General features: G+C 42.8%; 1 long non-coding RNA gene across 1 annotated transcript; it reads right to left on the bottom strand.

Annotated features, from left to right (window-relative positions):
• Window positions 1–2,664: 2,664 nt before the first annotated feature.
• On the bottom strand, window positions 2,665–18,122 carry LOC138491460 (uncharacterized). The gene is made up of 3 exons (XR_011276013.1): window positions 17,833–18,122; window positions 14,334–14,441; window positions 2,665–7,491 (listed from the first exon to the last, which is right to left on the bottom strand). It is a non-coding gene; the product is annotated as an uncharacterized lncRNA (long non-coding RNA).
• Between the last annotated feature and the right edge of the window lie 104 nt (window positions 18,123–18,226).

Raw genomic sequence — 18,226 nt, 5'->3', positions numbered from 1 at the left:
CCTCCCTCAAGGACCCGGACACGTTCCTTCCCCATTCCCATTTCAGCCCCCATAGGGCTGAATGGGAATGGGAGAGGGAGCAAACAACGGGCCATAACGAGATGGCCTGTTGTTTGCTCCCTCTTCCCCTCGCGGGACCCGGTAAGCACGCCTGGTTTTCCCAGGCGTGCTTACCGTGTCCCGCGAGGGGACCTCGTAATGTGGCGGAATGGGTTGAACAACGCCGTCACCTTTTACGGCTCCGTTTAACCCGTTCCGCCAGGGTCGTAATGAGGCCCCAACTCTCCTGTTCCTCTAGCATTAAAGAAAGCACAAGTTGGTAAAACAAAACTAGAATGGACCGAAGAAATGGAGGAAGGATTTGAAGAATTGAAAAAAGCTATTTGTACTGATTGAATTTTAGGAATTCCCAATTATGGTGAGCGATTTTACTTGTTTTCACACACAGATGGGTCAGAAATGACAGCAGTGCCTACACAAAGAACCACATTGGGGACAGACCTTTGGCATATCAGAGTGGGATTCAAGACCCAGTTATGAGAGGACACTTCCCTTGCGAACAATCTTTGGCAGCTGCTACATTTGCAATTGAGAAGTCCACAAGTATTGTCATGGGCTGCTCTATGACCCTTTTAGTGGAGCATACTCTATTTGCCTTTGTAGAGAAACCCAAGGGCACATTGACTTCCCAAAGAGCTTCATCTTACGAGGTAATGATTTCTAACCCAAATATTAAAATCATAAAATGTAAAATAGTGAACCCTGCCACTTTCATAGCTGAACCCGTAGAAGAAGGTGATGATGTGCATGACTGTGCTAATTATGTTGAATTTTATGATGATACACCCATGTGAAGGAGAATGCTTTAGCGGGTGGAGAGATTATTTTTATTGATGGTTCTTCGAAAATTGATCAGACTAGTGGGGAAAGGCAATCAGGCGCTGCAGTAGTAAGACACAGATTAAATGGAGAATTTGAAGTAGTAGCACATGCAAGGCTACGGTCTCATTTTTCAGCACAAGCAACAGAATTAGTAGAGCTTATTGTCGCACTCGAGAAACATGAAGTGCAGGAATGACAGTGTACAGTGACTCCACCTATGTGATGTCAACCGTACAAGCAAGATTGGCATGTTGGAAGAGGAGGGGCTACCTCCATGCAGATGTCTCTCCAGTGCAGCATATGTCTTTATTGAAGAGACTCATTAAGGCACTACAACTCCCAGTAGCCATAGCAGTCGTAAAATCAGCAGCACATACCTAACAAACAGATTTTATCTCTTGTGGGAGCAAAGCCGCAGATGGAGATGCCAAAAGGGTTGCATATTCTCCAGGAATTTCGAGTTTTGATACTGAGAGTATTAAAGAGAACGTAGTCACAACTATGTTAGTGCAAGAGGGATTTAATAAGTTATCAATAACCTAGTTAATAGATATTCAAGGAAGTACACCACAGGAAGAACAAGAACTGTGGAAACAAAGGGGGTGTTCTTTATCCCCCACAGATGCATTAAGAAGACAGGACAGCACTGGAAAGCCAGTGATGCCAGTAACTTTATTAAAAGTCACGCTTGAACAGCTGCTGTACCCCGTGCATGTAACTAGAGTCTTGCTGCTAGTATTTCAGAAGACTGGTTCATTCTAAATTTGTTGGAACATGTTGCACTATTTATGGTGAATTGCATCATGTGTCAAAAATGTACTGCTGGGCATATACTGAGAACGATCAGAGGAGTAATACCTGGACCGAATGGTCCATTTCAGCATTTACATATCGACTATGATGATAAGCTGCAGACATGTAATGGATATAGGTATCAAGGCGGGTCCATGTACACACCCTGATGTCACTTGTGCAGCAAAGTTTATAGTGCGCAAAGTATTCCTAGGTGGGGTGCATGTGAAGTATTAAGATCCAACAGCGGGCCACATTTTGTCAATGAGCTACTCAAACTAATAGGGCTTTTATTAAGTATAAAGCACAAGTTCTCTTCTGCGTATCACCCGCAAGCGAACGGAAAATGTGAGAGACTCAAATGGTTCCTCAAAGAGAGGATTGCCAAGATTAAATTGACTTTGAAAAAGGGATGGCTGTATTGCCTACGCTTGGCCTTATATGCCCTTCGGAATCAGCCAGGATCTGACCACCACCTCACCCCACATGAACAAGTGACAAGATGTTATGAGAACGCCCCTTACACCTCCATCTAGGATTTGGAGTGATGCCCAGAGTGTAGCCAAAACTTTATGTGAGGAGATGCATGGTTATTTGACATGTATGACTACCAGTATTTCTTTCATTTCAGATCATGTCAAGCATCAGGGGGGGAAGGTCTAATTATACGGAAGAAGATAATTCGATGACTAATCCGAGTGAACTATTACCACCACCTAAGTTATATTTTGGGGACCTAGTCCTGATCAAGAATTTCACCACAAAGTGGCATGACCCTCGCTTGCATGGCCCATTCTGTGTTGAAGAAGTATCCCCATCTGCAGTTATGATACAGGGAAGAAGAGCTTGGCTCCACTTAAATGACATGAAGATTTATAAAGGTGAGACCTCTCTCCCACCGTTGCTGATTCAGAAGCAAGACAAGAAGAACAATTTCCGTGTGTGTAGACCCGATTGATGAGATAAGAAGAAGGACGATAAAGCAACGAGTGATTAATATGTACTTTATTTGGACTGGAATTCAATAGACACTCCTTATATATATTTTAGCAGGAAGTGCAAGGATTTGCAGGGAATTCCAGGAATTTTAAAATGTATTTTTAGAAATATATTGAAACAGAGAACAATGCATCAGAGTTATAACTAAACATCACTTCTTGATCAGAAATTGGAAACGAGATCAGTATACAGATTCATTTTGTGGAGAATATTTGTTTTAAGTAACACATGGTACCTGCCGACAATGACATCCATCGGCTTGAGCTTGCTGTCTTTGTGTTCATACATCAATCTTACCCTGCTCTTGTTAGAAGAGATGTTAATATTCACACTTTTTTTACAGGATCCTAAAAATGGTCCAGTGATAAGAAGAATCCTTATTGCTATAATTGAACAAATTATACATGCAGACATAAAATAAATGTGATGTTTGTATTAAAAATTATTAATGAAGAAGATGGCATGATCATAGAGAGTGAGCAAATTCAGCAAGCAGTAGGATGGTGCAAGAAATGGTTGCCCAGGTTTTTATGCATATGTTTGCATGATTGTTTTCATTGTCTTTCTGTTCCTCATCTTTCACAGTCTCTATCATCTTAATGTTTCTACCAAAGAAAGAGCTCTTATGGTTCTCCCCACTATGAAAAAAAGTTGACAAATTCCTTCATCTCTATAAATATATTGGGAGGCATAAAAGAGATGAGGATGAAGATAATGAAGGGATAAATACATTTCTAGATAATGCAGCTCACCTGGGGAATAACATGTGGTATCAACACATGAAAAGGGTGGGGGAAAGAGCATCTGATGAGAGTTGATATGTCTGCTCTCTCATCCCATATGCCATGAATACAGTAAGGACTTTTATTTTGAAGGATGTTTTAAAACACAATGCGAATGCCTCAGGCATCTTGCAGCATGTTCTACTCAAGGACAGTTTCAAGGAAGTTTGGAAACCTTGCGATGGAGATCAAAATGGTTGTTTCCTTACCAGGATGACTATATCAAGACCACACAAATGGAGAAGGAGCCTGGATGGAAGAGCAAGATGCTTGTATATCCTGTTGCAGAACAGGATGATGCGATCATTGAAGAAATTAAGAGAATTAATTGTACTGATGTGATGGAAATAGTAGGATCACCTGGATGTTGTGAACAAACTCCAATGTTGATCTATGAGCTAGTGCATACCAAGAAAGTATGGGAAGAAGGAATGGTGACCTGTGCAGCACACCTTCTGAAGATGGACTACGTGCAAGAAGTGCAGAAAGTGAATGATTGATGCCTAAAGTCATGGGCCAAGCACTCTAAACTATTGACATGGGTAGATGATGAATCAGGCACAGTAGTTGTAATCCCATTGGTTAATGTGACACTATACTTCCAAAGACATGGAAAGAATCATGTGGGATATAACAAAGAATGCACAACCACAATTGATGTCCCCAGGATTGGGGAAGGAACAGCCGTCCTTATGGATCGATATTGGGCTGGAGGATCTAGAGCCTATATGAAGTTGCCCAAAGGTTGGGCGCAGTATGTTCCCTGGTACTCATCCATGTTCCAGCATTAGTGATTCCGCAGAGCAATCTGAACATTGGTGAATTTCCAAAAGTGGATGCCGACTTGAGAAAAGAAGATCACTTGAACTCTTACGGATAAAAAGAGAAAATTGTTTCTCACCCAAATCAATAACGGTATATGACACGATTCCACAGGTTGTTCAGCAAGACGGCTATGATAATGCCAACTATATTCATGCATGGAATTCAGACAGTAGCGAATGCCAAATGGTTACAAATCACCAGATGGGAGATTTTGCGGGCAATCAATGCTACCATTAAGGGATTCAACGCCATTAAAGAAGAGCTGAGGGCCATACGACTGATGACCCCCCAGAATCGATTTGTCCTTGATATGGTCACAGCAATATATTTTTAAGGTTCTTAGAGTGATATTGGTTTAAGTAATGTTTGGATTCTGTGTAGTCAGGATGGTGATTGCCCAATGCAATAAAACGGCAAAGAGGTGGTAGGGATGAAGATCATGATCAATGTCAAACTGGAAACAAACTGATGACACTGTCAGGAAATACATAGAGGCCAGCATCATAGCACCTGAAGGAACAAAGTTCCTGTATCCAAAGAATTATAAGAGGTACGTGGGACGATGGGTCTATTGTACCTCAAATGGACAATGTAACTACATGATTTGGAGTGTAGATGAACATGTCAAATCGGCAGGCATTCTGATGGGGGTATGAAGGTATGGACACCAAAGAAACACTTCTTCAAGAGAAAATATCGGGATGTGGAAACAATTAATGGTCGAAGACTCGACCATAGGGGGGAATGTAGAGGAGCAGCTGCATGCCTCTGCAGGAAACCCTGCCCACCTACCTCCCATATGTTGGAGACCTGAGATCGTGCCGTGTTTGACACCAGCAGTTGTGCCAATACTGCAATGTGTGTTTGAAAGAAGATACCCATTGAGACAACTGTGCTGAATGTATCAACCTTTAAATATGAAAAAGATGATTACACGGGAACAAAGTGCTGAAGAGAATCAACCATTCAACAATTGTACAGACGCTGAAACGCAAGTAGACTTAGTCATCATAGAGGCTGGCTATACGTAGTGAATAGAATGCAGGCGAAGATGCCATTGTATAGAATCTGGACACCGGTATCATGAATTTAGTAAGCCAAGACTCATGAAGAGGGTAGGGAAAAACTGTGTTGCAGCAAGAATAAGCTGAATCGTGGAGCTGCATGGTGAGGTTGTCTGGCCTGGAGGCAAGACTGAAGCAGCCAAGGTCAGCTATCTATTCTGGAAAGGAGCGTACGTGCAGAGGATGAATCATCCATTGTTAAGGTGCAAAGAAGGAAAACCAAGAGTGCCAGGTTTAATTAATTTAAGACATTCAAAACCTGCAAAATGGACCAAATCATGGTCTCCTGTTAACTGAGCCAAGGGTGAAAATAGAGTTCTGACTTGGAGTCCCAGAACACGATAGTGAGAGCCCTCACTCTCATGTATTATGAAGACAAGAATACTTTTGCAAGGCCAAGTTCAAAGACAATCTTCATGGCATGGGTAATGAGAGATGCTGGGATAATTGTATGGGGATGTAGAGTCATGCTCCATATCTTTGCACAGGGTCTGGGCTTACATGCTGCTAAGTGAACTGAATGTTCCAGACATGGCACAAGCGTGACAACCAATTGTAGCGGTCCCTATAACAAAGGACCTTATAGCTTGAAAACCAATGAGAAATCTTTGTAGTGTAGCTAATGTTTCTGAGATTACATGTTTTAGAGGTAGACATATATTGTCCACCTGACAGTGGGCAACCAATCACAATCCTAGTTCCTATAGAAGATATACTTAGATGTTCCCCTTAAGCCTATCTGGACCTTTAGTAGGTTTTTCATTATTTGCCACATAGTATGATGTCACCTCTGACAAAACCTCCGTTTTGTGAAAAGATAACAGAGAAATCGAGCGTACGTCCATTGATGTTCGTTGTAACTCTCTGTTTTAGATAATTGTTAATAAAACAGTACTTTGCCATCTTCCTGATTTGATTCGGTTTTTTGGACTCTGAGTTATTCTGTGTAATCCCATCCATTACATGCACGTTCCTAAAGGGCTTCAAGCAGAGAGTAGCCAACAGCTGCTAGCTTTGTTCTACGTCTGAAGTTCTTCTCAAAATAAACAGCATATATACAATAGGTAAACATAGCTTTGTGACAGGTCATTAACTCACAGGTTAATTGTGGACACAGACCAGAGTCTCGGCTTGTGTTGGTGCAGTTGTTAACTGGCTATTTCTTCTCCTAGAGCCTGCTCCAAGAATACACGTGTACAAGCTAACTGCAATGCAAGCAGTTCTTCAATTGTGTGCTCAGCCAGCTAATTAGAGAATCTATGTTTTACACAAAGTGCTTACATTTATTCATAATTTCCACAATCGGTCCTTTAGAGCACAGTCCTATACTTTACTATATACATATCTCAGTAAGTAAACCAATTTGCTACATCTATGGCCAGCATATCTCTAATAACATTCTCTTGCATAATAAAACATTTGTGGTGGATTTTGAAGTTGCCTGTGATATATGACAGGGTGGGATTAGTATACCAAGCAAGGATAGCGCTACATAACATTCCAGTTATAATAACCTACTTAACACATAAACCTTCAATCAAGACAGTACGGCTTATACAAACCCCTTGGCACAACCCCTTAGTTGTTTTTTGTTTTTTCTCTGATAGGAGCATAAAGATGCATGAATCGTCTTTGGGATGAAATAGCAATACATGTGGTTTGGCATAGCTTGCATATGGAGCACAGTGAAAAAGCAAAACCAAATTCCAAAAGACAAGTTTCATGAAGCTCCTTGGAGTGTCTCTTTTTTACTACCTCACCCCCTAAAGTAGTCCATTAGAGATGGTGGGCTTGCCACCCCGGTAGCTGTCCCTTACAGAAAGGGATTCCTCTTTGTAGTTTGTAGTCCAGTTGCCGGTAGGTCACAATTTCCTAGGTCCCAAGTTAGGTCGTAGTTCCCCTGTTGGTCCAGCAATATCCTTAGGAACCCAACGAAAATGATGCAAATGTCCAATGTCTCAGCAGAAGGGGTGCTTTTAGTACAAGACACGGCAGACAATGGTGGGGGTAACAAAGAAAATGATCAATACCGGCGACAGCCCTTTTTCACCTGAGCTGCAGTCCTGATACTTGATAGGTGCCCAGGCTTCTTCCTGGATGCCGTGACCTGGCCCCTCCAATGGTTATTTTGGCAATTTGTCAGTGACCTGTTTGCAGAGATTGGACAAGTGTTTTAGCTAACTCTTTACAGTCGATTAACAGCGGATATGACATATATTTTGAAATTTGGCACAGCCCATACGTTTGCTGGGCGGCCCATTACTACTTTGTAAAGAAACAATCCAACACCTGAGTGCACTCATTTGTATTGCAGTATTTCACAATATACACATTACTATTGCTCCACGCAGTGTAAGGCAGCCAAATCGGAGTAAATACTCCTTTACAACTATTTTAACAATGACAATGCTTCTAACTATTTGCTAAACATGCATACTCCAGGGAAGCCCTATGCTGTGTAGTCCATTGTGCTATAGTCATCTTCATAATAATTCCTAGCGGAATATTGCTGGCCTTGCCTAGGATCAAATTAATTATGCTGTTGCTCATTATTCTCTTCTAGTCTCCCAGCATTTGTTATTAAACTACTCATGGGCTTGGTCCTTATAAATGTTTCTCTTGTTATTCCTCAACCATAAAAGCAACCACACTCTCTCCAGTGCTACGGACACTCCCTTATCCAGTGGTCTTTTTGCTTTGCAAAAATGAAACCCATTGTCTATCTTATCTGCACCATTACTTGGCGGGGCACTACCACTTCTTCCTCCTCTATACATTACTCTTCCCCTTTGTATACACATATTACCTCTGCCTCTTTCTGAAAAAGCCTGTTGCATTTACGCCCTTGTTTTTAATTCCTTCATTTTCTTTCCTTTCTGCCCTTTATCTTTGGTATGGCGATCGGCATAATACATAGCCATAGTCAAAATCGGGGGCAGCAATTTGGGTTGGCAATGTAGACTCATATGTTTGAATATCATTCTTTAGGCGAGGCACCAATTCCTCTACAAAGTGTGAACAAAAGGCTTTCTGTCCCTCTGGCATAGCGATGTCCATGCCACGAAACGAGGTAAAAGCTTCTTCCTTTCGTGCAAAATATTTTTCAACTGACTCCCCTTCTTCCTACCTGCAAGCAGTCAATTTATTCCAATTAATTTTGCTTGCGGGGAACCAACCACTTGCTGGATATGTGTTATCAGCAGTGCTGGAAGAGATATTCTTTTTTCAGAAAATTCTCCAGTCTTCCCCCTTTCGTTCTCTGCCTCCGTCATCTCATCCCATTTTATGACAGGTTATAAACTGTCTTGCATTCTGCATTGGCACCATATATCTGCTGGCAGAATGCATTAAAACAACTGATCTATATCTCCCAATGTGAGCTGACCTGTTTTAAATACCCTTTCTTTATGGGTGTACTACTGTTCTGGATTTTGACTAATATCTAAATAATCTTTAGTAAAACACAGTAACTCCATCCTATTCTAGGGAACGTGAACCTGTGTGTTGTATTATCAGTATCAAACCCATGAACTTCTCATGGAAGTTTGAATCAAGCTTATACTCTTGTATTGCTTGGTCTATTTCCTCCTAATCACACGGGAGGGGGTACACTTCGTCGTTCTCATTCGCCTTTTTATGTAATAGTCGCATTTGTTTGCATTGCCTTTGTACTATTGCAAATATAAGTATATCTTGTTGCTGGGGCACATACAGTTTGGCTTGTTTTAATTCTTCTGCCCGATTTTTGATCCATGCCAACACTACCTTTTCCGTGGTTTTCGTGTTGTGGGCTGTAAGCCTGTGGGAACGAGGTGGCGAGGAGAACACCTTATCACCAGGTACCCGATAGAGGGATGGGGGAGGCCCTTCACCAAAAAAGGTAACCTGAATCAAAAGTGACCTTAGAGGATGAGACAGATCCGTTGATAGAATTAACAACAGATCTGTCTCATCCTCTAAGGTCACTTTTGATTCAGGTTGTTGGGCTGAGGGGTAAGCATTAGCTACATACACACCCTTAATCCTCCTTATATCTTCACAGTCTCCCTCTTCACAATCCTTAATTTGTTTCTTTATGATCATATGTGTGTGCTTTATCTTTTTTCAGATTGTGGTTTATGTTTTTTAATCTGTGCTTCCCTCAGATTTTTGTCTAGCAAAATCTTCCCATTGTTTATATACTTCCCAGTGAAGGGGTTTAATGGCTCTGTCACCCTTAGCGTCTAACTTTCCCTTAAATATCCTATTATTTGTAGGTCAAAAGACCCATGCACTGGGAACTGTAAATCAGGGATGTTGGTAGTATATTCATGCCATTTTAGCAAAAGCAACACTACCACAAGCCTTTTTTGATCATCAACTACCATCCTGGCGTACCTTCCAGGGGAGCAGGCACATGTTTTTCTAATCCCGGTCGACTCTTACAACATTGCAATCCCATTTATTTCCTATTTTCTTTGTGATTACAAAGAGGCTTTAATAATGTCCCACTTAATGCAGTGCGTCCACAATCAATGCAAACTACACGCTTATTTCATGATTCATCCATCCCATGGTTTCAATTTGTGTACACCAAGTGCACTTGCCTATGGTTCATTAACAGTATGCTCCCTTCGAAAAACATAATTACATTTTCAAGTGCATTCCCCTATCGGTCATTAACAGTATGCTTCCATAGAGACACATCATTACATATTCAAGTGCATTTCCCTACGGTTCATTAACAGTATACCTCCATAGGGAACACCATATTACATATGTATGCTTCTATAGGGAACACAACATTACATATTCATAACATCAGACCGCACCACAAAACTCTGCATTAAATCATCACACTGTGTGCATGAAACGGTCTTACCCTTTCTTCTGCAGTCTTCTGTGCCGGTGTTTCACCAGGAGTGTAAATCTTCTTTTCACACACATACGGGGGTTCCTCAGTTGCAGAGATCATTTGTGTCGAAGAGACTAGCTGGTGAGTGAAGGTGTGGCTGCTGGAAAACTCTTGTCCAAACAACCGCAGTGCGCTCCACAACCTACTCCCAACCTCTGCTTGCTCTCCGACTATGGCCTGTAGTCTAACTGAATCTTTACTGTAATGAGATTCCATCGGGGGGTAATTTGGGGGCTATAATTACATTGACAACCACCTGTACCCATAATAATTTCCATAAATGAAACACCAGCACAGGATATTTTTACAAGGCACAGCATTTAGTTTATTTTAATGTGCTTTAAGCCGAGAGTAGCTGACAGCTGCTAGCTTTGTTCTACATCTGAAATTCTTCTCAAAATAAACAGCTTATATACATTAGGTACACACACTTCGTGACAGGTCATTAACTCACATTACCTTAATTGGTAAGGCTCTCGTAACCGGGACTAATGTCCGGCAGAGGGACTCCCAGTACCCCCTTGTTTTTTGCATAATTTAAGTAACTTTGGGTTTCACCCTAAGTTACTACAGGAATCCATACGTAGCCCCTTTGCTCACTATTCTTAGAGGGTCACAGCTCCACCCTACTGATGAGGTCCAAACAGACCAAAACACATGTCTGTGGTTGCTATTGGTACTCTAGTTCAGAGGAGAATTGCTTAGCATTTCAAAGACTGATGTGTTTTGGATATTTCTCCTCTGTGAAAGAGTGTGAGCTAAAGACTCTGGGTAAGGCTCTCATAACCAGGACTAATGTCTGGCAGAGGGACACCCAGGACCCTGCTTGTTTATTGCATAATTGTGGACACAGACCAGAGTTTCAGCTTTCATTGGTGCAGCTGTTAACTGGCTATTTCTTCTCCTAGAGCCTGTTCCAAGAATACATGTGTACAAGCGAACTGCAATACAAGCAGTTCTTCATGCGTGTGCACAGCCAGCTAATTAAAGAATCTATGTTTTACACAAAGTGCCTACATTTATTCATAATTTCTACATTAAGGCTGACTATACCTTCAGCCAGGGTCCAATGATGAGTTCTTCTTGCTACTCCTTTCAAAGTCTTCAGATGATCTACCAATAGCGGGTTTCAGCCCTCTTTTAAAGCCAAATGGGCCACAGTGATTGGTGCAGGCTATGCCTTCCTTAATGAACCACTCCTGGGTCCCCACCAACAATCTCCTGTATGTGTGAGGTCATGACCAAAGTGCTTTGCAACAGAAAAGCTAAAGGTGTGAAAACATGTAATACTAAGTCCCACCCATTTTCCTGTCTGTTGTGGATCAAAGGGTCTCTCTGGTTAATGGAGCTCTGTGGTTCCCGATTAAAGCGGCAGGTCTCTCTTGAAGCTGCGGCAAGACCAGACTCTCTGGCTCCTGCAAACCACATACTCTTACCTTATGAATGGGGCCCCTCTGCGGGGTGAACTACTGTAAACATGCAGTCCCAGACATGACAGCTAACTGGCAATTGATACTGAGGGCAGGTTGACACAGTTGCATATGAAAGGTTGTTGGGATTTCCTGTCTCCTTTGGTAGCCTCTACAGTAAGGCCCCATGTCAGCCTGTTTGAAGTATATTCCATGTGTATGTTAATCTCTGCCACTAGCTGGAGGACCCTACAAAAGGACTTGGCAGATCCATGGGGCCTTTGTCAGTTACTCAGGCTGCCCATGACAGGGGGACGGTTTGGTCACCCCCCATCTTGAGATGTATTGTGTACTCCTCCTGTCATACCCCAACTAAATATGACAGGGTGGACAGCGCCTGTAGGCTGTATCCACCCACATTACAAAGGTCTGTGCGCATGTCGAGCGGTGAGTATAGGAAAATGTTTGCGGATTAGCCCCACACATTTTCTGGAGGTTAATCTACCATCATTTAAAAAGTTCAAAAAAGCCCAGGCGAGCTCATACCCACCATGCCGATGGTCAAATTCCTCACAAGGTCGTCTAGGTGTGATCAGTAATTTGTTCATTCAGCGGATGGAGAAAAGGGTGCAGGATCATCAGGCATTGCTAAAGGACTGAGGGGCATGTTTGTATTGGATTGGGATAGGGGGCATGCGACTCCAAAAGGCCTGCTACTGGGTGGAGAGGAAGAGTAAGTAGGTGGTTCCATGAGCAGCACCATGTGTTCTTGCACACCAGTGGTAACAACCCGGTGCTTCAATAGAAGAGCGGTTGAGGAGGGCCTTTTGTGTTTTTTTCTTGTGGATGGGGGGTTTCTGTCCAAGGTCCATAATCGCATGGTCCCAGATGATTCCAAGAACAAACTGGGGCTTGTCGGGTCCGGCTCACCCGTTGACCATTTCTACCATGTCTACAACAGATCACTACAAAAAATTAAGGTTCATTACCACCTACTCATCAAATGCCAAACAAATCAGACAGATTCTAAAGAAAAATAGGCACATTCTGAAAATGGACTCAGATATCTCAGGATACCTTGATGAACAAGTTAATAACACTTTCCGAAAACCCAAAAGATTACAGGACATTCTGAACCACTCACACTTTACCAACAAAAAGCAAAGCACAGGATTACCACAACTGTGGGATTCCAAACCTCTACAAGGCAATTACAAATGCTGAAACTGCAAGAGCTGTACTTTTTCTGCAAATGGAAAACAAGACATAAGATTACCTAATGCAAAATTCACAAAATAAAAGACGTTATCAATTGCAATACCAAGTTTGTAATATATGCAATTGAGTGCACATGCAGCAAACTGTATGTAGCCAGTACGACAAGAATGCTCAAGACCAGAATACAAGAACATTTTAGAGCCATTTATGAAAGAAGATGCAAGGTACCCTCTAGGGTACCATCATCTAATGGAACACAAAGATGAATCTAAAAGAAAGATGAAATTCTATGGTATTGAAAAAATAACAAAGCCACCGAGAGGAGGTAACCAAGAAAAAATCCTGAGATCCAGAGCAGCTTTCTGGATATGTACTTTGGACATTCGCCATAGTGGTTTGAATACAGATGCAGAGATGATACATTTTCTGTAATGAATGATTGAACTAATAATAAGGCTGCTCAGTCCTCGAGAACAATGTCAGGATGCAGGGTATTTTGCATCTAATGATTTGATGTATGATTCTCAACTCTTATATTCTGTATAACTTTATTTTATTTCGTACAATTGCCTACTGATTTAAGGACAATAAGACACATGAGATACAACACACATTTGTTTACAACACTGCCCTCCACCAAAGTCAACCCATACCAAGATGGAAGACTAGCGATCATGTAATCGCACAGGGAAAGCGAGGACAACCTATATTCCATAACAATCGAAAAAATAATTATCATAAAGTCAATATGCTAATGACATCAGGCCCATTGAGTTTGAAATTAATATTTCTCTAGGGTATTTGGGGTGTAACCAAGATGGGATTGCGCTAGTCCCCCATGAAATTAAATACTGTGTCCAGTGCCGCAGCCTAACAACACACAAGGCCCCCCCAACTGGAGTCAAGAAAGCTAGAGATTGGAAAATAGGTTGGGTTGTAATGCCGCGCAAGGACTCAAAGTAAATATGCAGTTCCTGAGTACAATTAAATAGTCATTTCCACAGTTATTCATGTATCCAACAAATCCACTTTTATTAGATCAGCTGACACGTGTTTTGACCTATCGGTCCTTTTCAAGGCTAGTTGCCGGAGATATGGGTATCTGTACCAACACGTAATGAAGAACCATATTGGGGACATTAATATAATTAGTTACGCAACTGATTTGTGGCTTTGATCCATTTTGATCACATCTCACATACATCCACAGGAAGATTGGATTACTTTAGATAATTCGGTATTGATCATTACATTTCAAGGATCAAATTGTGGTTAATATTGAAGTGGCTTTAACTTATTAAGAGGACTTAATCCACACTCTATGGGTTAAGACTAATACCAGCAACAAGCCTTGAAAAGGACCGATAGGTCGAAACACGAGTTTGAAATTAAGAGCACATTTATAAACTGGTTCGAGAAATCCTAATATGAAAATGTTCCGGATCCAAAATGGCAGACTTGGACTTACGTGAAAACGGGGTACGCGAGAGCGCGAATCCGCCAATTTTAAACTTCCAGTACTGCACAAGTGAGACCGCTGATTATCACGCCATGATCCTGGAGAGCAACACTGGAGCTTTTCAAAAATACAGAGAAAGCATTTTAAGGTAAGAGGCAGCTACAAGCTCCATATGCAGAACATCAGTCTGGACTAATACTCGAATTTAGGTAACATACGACTAAGATCTAAGATGGAACGCACCCCATATTAAGTACAGCAATCTCGCCTTTCTATCCAGGTTGACCTTCCAAATTGGGCAAATAATATTACCCACAGCGAATCTAGTCAAAGAGAGCAGACAAGGAATATATTTGCACTCCAACATGTAGAAAAATGTGTCCTACACACAAGTGAGTATCAATCCCTTGTTTTCGTGTGCAAGTCCTTAACACAATAAGCAATAAACATGTGCTCCTGTTCAGTCCAAATGTTTAAAAATGCTGACAACTAGTAGCTAATTAGTGAATTCTAAAATATTTCTTTCTTTGCTTTATATTTTAGTTGTTTTGAAATACTAAATGCTGAATGTGAGGCTCATTCCTCCTGAAGAACTGTCAGTTAATATCTGACAGAGAACTACGAGTCGAGGATTACAATTTATTTTTTCTATTGAAACTGAGGATTACAATTTATTTTTTCCATTGAAATTAAAGACATTTCAAAAGTGACAAAAGCTTTCAAGAGAAATTCTTTACAAACATTTTTCTAACAATCTACTCTCCTAACCATCAAAATCTATGTGATCAATTGAGTTGGGCGCAACATAAACGATCTTCCGCCCCCCTTCATAACTCACATTTCTGCGTGGAAACTAAACAATGAGCTGGCACAGTTCGCAGCTTGCCAAGGGTGTTTGAGGATTGTCCGCAATGGTTTGGTAAGAGGTGCAGAGAACTTTCACTGTGACAGGTTGCACCTTTCTGACAGGGGTACAGAACATTTACTTCAGAACGTTTTGGCAGTCACCCGTACAATATTGGCTTGTGGGGGGAGGGTCAAGCCCCGGGGTCCTCGACCTTGTGGCTGGAGGGGGTGGACCAGATGAACATGGAGTTCCTGCTGTCGGGGGGCTCCCAGCACGGTAAGCTTGTGGCTTGGCCAGTATGCCTCCCATGAGGCAGGGTGTCAGGTCGGTTGGGGGTTCCAGCCGGAAGGGGTATTTGGGGGGTGGGGTCAGGAGGTGGTTATTGCCAGTGCCAAAAAGGGTGCCTCCTGGTATTGCATGCCAAAGAGGGAATGGCGGGGAGGATAGGGCTCACCACCATGCATCGCCCAGGGGCCGAGGGGGTTTTGGTTCACCTGGACCACCTGTCTGGTGCTTAATGTATATTGGGGTGATGCATATGGGGTCTGCTTATGAAATATATTTTGCTTGTGGGAGTTTTGAAGTCACATTTGCGGGGGATTAAGGATGTTTTTCTGCATATTTTGTTGTGTGTGTTAATAAATGTGGCCGATTTGTTCCAAGGCACTGTGTGTTCTTTCTTCTGCATACAAGGCCTAAGATCAAAAGAGCGGAATATGACCTGCTAGTGCAATAACGCTGTTAACAAGAGCAGAAAGTATGTGGAATTGAGCCCATAGCTCTGCATGCTATGCATTCACCCCAGTATTTGAGCTTTGCTAATGTTCTGTGAGCTTTCACTGGCCAAACAAGGTGGGGGTCTGGGAATCTCTCTACCAGCATGAACACAGCCCAATGACCTGTTCTTGGGTGAATAACCCCTGGGAGAGACTCTACCAAGTCTTTAGCTCACTGTCCCTTTCACAGAGAAGAAATGTCCCTGCATATCAGTCTTTGTCCTGCCCTGGGCCAGTCCAGCACCGGAATACTAGGCAATTCTCCTCTGAGCAAGAGTACCAACAGCAACTCCATACACCTGTTTCAGCCTTGTTGGGCATCATCAGTGAGGTGAAGCTGTGTCTCTCTAAGAACAAAGAACAGTGAGCAAGGGGTCCACGTCTGGATCGCCCTGTTAACTTAGGGTGAGACCCAAAGTTAATTTATGCAAAACAAGGGGGGGTCTGGGAATCTCTCTACCAGCATAAACACAGCCAAATGACCTGTTCTTGGGTGAATAACCCCTGGGAGAAACTCTACCAAGTCTTTAGCTCACTGTCCCTTTCACAGAGAAGAAATGTCCCTGCATATCAGTCTTTGTCCTGCCCAGGGGCAGTCCAGCACCGAAATACTAGGCAATTCTCCTCTGAACAATGCTTTGATTATTATTAGCACACTGGGCAGGGTAGCGAGCCAATCAGGTGGCTAGAAACCCAGACTTGAACCACCGGTACAAGCAAGCACTTCCAAGTCGCCTGACAGCCGGCTCTCCCTGCTGCCATTTTCCACCCACCCTCTGTCCCATTACCCTCCCCACCACTCCTACTTACCTTATTTTGGTGGCTCCTGCTCTGTATGGAGCTCTGCCTTCCCTTTCCATGGCAGCCATCTAGAAAAAGGATTGTCCTAGCTACAGCAAGACGCTACACGCGTCCCGTTGCGTGCATCCCTCTGCAGGAAGGAAAATCCTTTTTTTAGCACCCCGGGTTACTGCTTTGGCTACCCCGGGGAGCTAATGGCCTTCATCCCCCATTCCAGGGGTTGGAACGGGGAATAACGGCCCAGAGCCCTCGTTATCCACCCTTGCTTAACTCGGGCTAATAACTTGGGCTGCCAGCCGTTACCCACCCCCTTTCACCCCCAACGCCACATTATTTGTGTATTTACTGAGCCTGAACCTAGTTCAGAAAGCAACAGAACACTTTACATAGAATAGGTCAAATGGAAGGGAGGCATTATTAACGAGTGGTATAGCAAAGGATTTTGGACCGAGTGGTGAATGGGGGAAGGGCAGGGGCCTGAGCATGCGAGTCCTCTGGGGCACGGTGCCCCCCCACCCAAAAGGCCATCTGTGCAAATAGGATGTTTTTTTTGGTTGCTGCTGGCCTACCCCCACCCTTGGGTAAACCAAATGCCCACGCCCCATGCCCCTGATGAAGGGTGTCAATCCATAGATACGGGCAACAGTGGGCTAGCACTACGATTAGCAGGAGTTTTCTGGGGTGTGTGTTCGTATAGAAGAGGGTACAGTGGTGGTATGCAGAGGTAGCAGGATGTTGAGGAAGAGCAAGTCCTTGAAGAGGTGCGTGAATAGGGTATGCAGTCCGGGATGTATTTTGGTACTTGTAGTTTTTCTTTTATAATCATGTATAATCATTAATGCGAAAAATTAGTCTTTGTATTTGCGGCGTATTTATGATGCTCAACGGGGTGTGGCAATTTGGAGGAGGTGGACTTTGAACCACGAGTTTGCACAGTTTCTGAACAATTGCACAATACTCGCGAGCATACCGGAAGTGTAAACATTTTGCAATCGAAATCATGAATTAAGATGTGCAGACGGAACAAAACAGCACGAGACACGAGTGGGATACCCGCCAAATCCAAAACTAAAAATGAACCCACCAGTATATTTGCCGGGTTCCGAGAACTGGTTCAGATGTGTGGTTTCTTCGCTGTCGCTCGGAGCAAGAAAGGCTGAGAAACAGGAATCCGTCTTCCTCCGCACTGCTGCGGGGCATAGCATTAAAGCAGACACACCTCCCGAACAAGAGCTTTTTTAACTCGGCTTGCCCAAACATTGAGGAAGAAAAAAAAAAGTTAGCATTCAGTATCTGCCAGTCACTGTGAGCTTTCCGTAAAAGGGGCCTCTTGTCAACTTCCCTGCCTTTGATGTGAGCTGGGAGAGAGGTACTCAATTAAAAGGCTATCAGTCTGTAAGTAAATCAACGCCTATCAGGCTTGTCACATCAAACAAACGATTATTAGACGAACCCGCCCACCCCATTAATCTCCCTGT

This window comes from Ambystoma mexicanum, chromosome 10 (assembly GCF_040938575.1).
Source record: "Ambystoma mexicanum isolate Mex_15411 chromosome 10, UKY_AmexF1_1, whole genome shotgun sequence".
Classification (NCBI taxonomy): domain Eukaryota; kingdom Metazoa; phylum Chordata; class Amphibia; order Caudata; family Ambystomatidae; genus Ambystoma; species Ambystoma mexicanum.
The sequence above is the reverse complement of the archived record's forward strand: the minus strand, read 5'-3'. Positions and strand labels throughout refer to the sequence as shown.